Raw genomic sequence first — 4,874 nt, 5'->3', positions numbered from 1 at the left:
GCAGCATGTGGCGTACCTGACTGTTTATCCAGGGCTTCTGGTTGGGGAACCTCCTGACTTGTATGGTGGGCACAATGTTGTCAATACAGGTACTAATGTATCTGGTCACATACTCGGCATAGTCCTGTGAAGGACACTGTGAAGTGTCCTCCATTAACATCTTTCATTAAATTAAAGGAAAAAATAATATTTCTAAAAGTAGAGTTTTGGAAAAACTGTGGTGTTAGATACTCTAGAAATTAAGGTACTATATCAGTGCTAGTGTTAAACAATGCCCTGTGTACCCATCCCCACTGTGACTTGGGGCAAGAAGCCAGTCACAACATGAAGTAACTCAGTCCACCATACCCCAGCATTACATTTGATAGTGTTGACACATGCATTGTATATTATTTTGATTGATATATCATTGTGTCTTGTCCCAGAACAGGAATAGTGAAGTGGAATGATTTTGTAAAACCATGGCTTATTTTCAATTATGTGTTTCTTTACAATGCCACAGTCTTGCTTTCTACAGTACAAACACCAGCCATATTGTGGGTAGAGGTAAGTGTGTCACAATTTGGTAAATCTAATTTATTCTAATTGTGATTTTTTTTTAAGCAATATTACAATTGCAATTTACTGAGATTTTTTTCTCGTTTCCTCTGTATTATTCACTTCAACAAGTTCTATTGTAATTGATGGTATTGTAATTGACAAACCCAACATCCTCATACATGCACCAGTGGTCCTGAGAGTTGGGCTACTGTTCAATTTGTATTCAATTGTATTTCTCTTTTTCACTTTCATTTCATCAACTAATTATTTGGCTATGGGCTGGAGAGAGTGAGATTAGAATTTAAGATGTACAGTGCAGCAGTAAATACAGTACAGGCATATTTTGTTTTCTTCATAAAACATTGCAGATCTGAGCTCATCACAGATGTGGTAGTTTAATCAGTTTAGTACAATTTTGATGAAACCAAAATAGAACATTAAGCTACTGTACGAAGGCCACAATATGCTAACCCCTGGACATAGGAATAAAGCTTAACCTCTCACTCTAAGGTGGCATATTTGAAACATATTAAAGCTCCAGACCCTGCTTGAGGTTTTATGATGGAGATATTCACTCAGTAATTGACTACCATGAACCTAAGAACAGAGTTCCCTACAGACCTCCCTCTTTCATGTTATTAATTCAGCATAAGACCCCAAAACCTCCCATATAACAACAACCTGCAGTTATTGTCCTTAAATCCTCAGATGTTACTGTACTGAGAAATTTTTATAAACCAGTATACTCTAGCCCTTTGAGGCAGTGTTAAATTTAGTCTGAAAGAACCAATGAAAGCTGTGTCACTGGAAAATTAAGACCATACTTGTTTTGCACAGTATTTAGTTGACATAAGATGTTATTAAGGGTAGGATATTTAAAGAATAGTGTATATTATGTAACAAGTAAACAGTTGGATATTTTAGATAAACCCTTTTCTGATGTAACTGTCTAAAATCATTTTAGCAGTTCAATCTTGGCCTACTGTCAACCCTGTGAACGGTTATGCAACCTCACACACTCACTAGGAATTAGGTAATCAAACACTCACTGTGAATTGCACAATATGTGCAACTTTAACAATTACCACTTAAAAGTGTAAACCCACTAAAATCTTAAGAATCAGAGAGAGAGAGAAGCCGCAGCCTACTCACTCTTTCGGCTGTCTTCCTTCAGTCACTCAGTCTTCTGGATGTCAAGAAATCAACCGGACAGAGCCTCCGGCTGTAACCGTGGAAGGACTTCTTGTTCCTCTTCTTGCCTGGGTTTTTAAAGGATTCTGGTCAGTAGACTCAGTCCTTCAATCCAACCAGATGCCACAGTTTGCACTTAATACCTTTTTTGGCCTGCACACTGCTGTTCTTCAGAACTTGTTTGCATATTGCTTTCAGTATTCTTGTAACTTCATGACTGCTTTTGACTGGTTAGATCCAGCCTCGGATTCTACTTCCCCTTTCTTAGAAAACTTATCATCTTAATACTTAATAAAATACAGAAAACCCACATCTGCTTGAAATACAACAATTCCCATTATTGCTTTCAACTGAACAATCAGAATTACACACAGATTTTTCACAAAACTATCAATGCCTTAAAATCAAAACATGGATCTTTATAGTTTGAATACTATACAACTAAACATTGATCATTGATTAGACATTGATTAACCAGTATATATCAATCAAATCTTTACTTTATACATGGAACATGATTTTTTATTACTTTCTCAGTGTCTTTCTAATTTTTCATCACACTCCTCTCTCTGTCACACACACACACACAATTTCACTTTCCTATTCAGGGATGTGTGTCTTGCATCCTCTTTTCTGTGACTCAGCATTCTCCACTCTTTGTGGTGAGATTGGGTGTAAAAGCACTTCACCATTCCATGCAATACACTCATTTTACATTTTATTCTTACACATTCTCTAATGATTATTTCAACCAACACACACATAAATCATCTTATGATCATCTTACTTATTAAAAGCTTAACTTTCTAAGCATCCTGCCATAGCATTTTAATAATAATTCCTTTCTCTGAACTCCTCTTGCTGCTTCTTGTACACATCCTTGCTGTTCTTCTGTGAATTCTAACTGAAAAGAGACAATTTGTTCAATAGTCTCCTGCAGCCCTTGTTCTAAGGTTTCTGATGCCAGATCATCAGAGGCCAGTTTTGCTGCTATGGTCTGTTTCTTGTGCTCCTTGGCTCTCTCTGGGACCCATTTTTACAGGCTTGCCAACACTACACAACATCACCTTTCTAAATAGACTACCTTCTGACTACCTTTTATGTTGTTAAACTTGACTGGACATTCTGAGTGCTGTGGTCCTGAATTCTATTGTCTACACCAGGGGTGCCCACACTTTTTCGCCTTGCGAGCTACTTTTCAAATGGCCAAGTCAAAATGGTTGACCTACACGTGCGCACACATACACACACACACAAAATATATGTATGAATGAGTGTCGTAGTTTTTATGAACTGTCTGAAAGTGCCCCTCCACATTTCCCTTCTTCGGAATAGTGATGGTAGATTGGTAGATAAAGCAAACGCATTTCGAATATAACGTCACGAAAAAAAAGTCCTCCCAAGTCCTTCCCATGTTTTCGGTTTCTTACTTGATTCCGCTCCCCCGCTCATTTTATACCCTTTAATTCGAAGGCTGACAAGGTAGTTCGCTCACCGGAGTTTTGTAGTAGCTCGTGTGGTTGACTGTGCATGCTTGGTGACTCGTGTCAGAAAAGACGAGATCTCAGACTGGCTGCCCTGCATGTCAATCAAGTAGAAAATGCCATAGGGATTGCCACTTTCAGCTTTTTCTGTTAGGGGTCGCCATAGCAAATCCTCACATTGACCATTCTCATATTAACATTTAGCATGGGTTTTACGCCGGATACATCTAATTTATTTTTGAATGGCACGCAATCTACCAACACCACCTTTGCGATCGACGTATTAGGCACCCCTGGTCTACACTGTTACTGCTGCTACATGCACTGAACTATTTGAAGCATTTCTTATTTGTTTTAGCTAGCAGCACCAAAGTGAAATTTTTTGGAGGGTCTACCTTTGTCCACACATTTATTCACTCTGCAGGTTTCACATGAAGCATGTGAAGCCGGGCAGAGTATGTGCGCCTGAAGCCTGTAGGGATGCAGCTCAGTGTTATGTTTGCTCGCACACGGGATGGTGAGTGAGCAAAAGAAAGGCGGACCCAGATGGCTGACTTCAGTGCAAGCAGTGATTTATTATATACAGTGCAGTGAATGGCAAGATTAAACAGGAGTAGATGAACTAGATAAACCGGGTGTCGATCAGCAGCAGATACAGTACATTGATGAGATGAGGAGTAGGCCAAGCTGGGTCGCTGGGGTCACTCCTGAACTGGTCGGTGAAGAACGGTGGTTACTGAGGAGAAAGAAAACAAGGCTTTGGACAAAGGGAAACTGGTGACTGTGCATCGACCTGACTGGTGAAGGCTGGAAGGGTTTAGTAGGAGCCAAGGTCCGGAGGTAGTAATCCGTGGAAGAAGGAATCAGCATGGGCAGAGAAGGGCAACAGGAGGTCCAATATATATATATAACCTGACAAAAAAACCAAGGGAAATGTGGACTGGTAAAGGTACAACAGAAATAACAACATAGAAGGCCTGAGAACAAGAACAAACTGGCAAGGGACTAGTAAGTGAGCCAGGTATAAGTAAGAAGAACTAATGAAGTGCAGCTGGTGATAATCAAGGGGTGTGGAGCAGGTGTGTATGGTGGTGTAATCAGGGGCTGAAAAGAGAAACGAAGTGAGGGAGGTGAAAGAGGCAGGTGCAGCCGGGCAAACCTGACACTCAGATTGTTTAGAATCTGTAGTGTTTAAAAACATGTTTTAATGGCAGTTTGAATCATAGCTTTTGTGGTTTGAAAATCATGTTTTATTAAATCATGATTTCAATTTGAAAATTAATAGTTTAGCCCTAGGTATAGGTATGTAAAGTCACTGATGCTCTGCATTCTACTGTTTTATTGACAAATGTTGCTCAGCTACCTGCACTTGTTTTGGTTGACAGTGTTCCTGGCAGAGCCAGCACTGAAAGCATCATATTAGACACAGAGTTTGTTTTTTCACACATTCAGATAAACAGCATAACTATCACACCTCACTAGCTGTTTTTTATTCCACTTTTGTTGTGGGCAGTTGAAATATACAGCAGCTTCCAAACAATCTCCCACAACTTCACAGTGGACCGCTTATGACTGCAGAGTGACTTTCTCACACGTTTCTGACGGTGACCCAGATGTCCCATGTCTAAACAATCATACGTTGTGCTCTGTGTTTCCCTA

At 39.7% G+C, this 4,874-nt stretch overlaps 1 protein-coding gene across 1 annotated transcript in view; it reads left to right on the top strand.

Moving 5' to 3' along the window:
• Window positions 1–4,874, top strand: part of LOC109972649 (glutamate receptor ionotropic, kainate 2-like) — a gene marked incomplete at its 3' end in the record, with an annotated part of 259,232 nt that overhangs the window by 141,337 nt on the left and 113,021 nt on the right. The gene's annotated exons all lie outside the window — the stretch shown is intronic.

This window comes from Monopterus albus, unplaced genomic scaffold, assembly GCF_001952655.1.
Source record: "Monopterus albus unplaced genomic scaffold, M_albus_1.0 scaffold264.1, whole genome shotgun sequence".
Taxonomy (NCBI): Eukaryota; Metazoa; Chordata; class Actinopteri; order Synbranchiformes; family Synbranchidae; genus Monopterus; species Monopterus albus.
The sequence above is the reverse complement of the archived record's forward strand: the minus strand, read 5'-3'. Positions and strand labels throughout refer to the sequence as shown.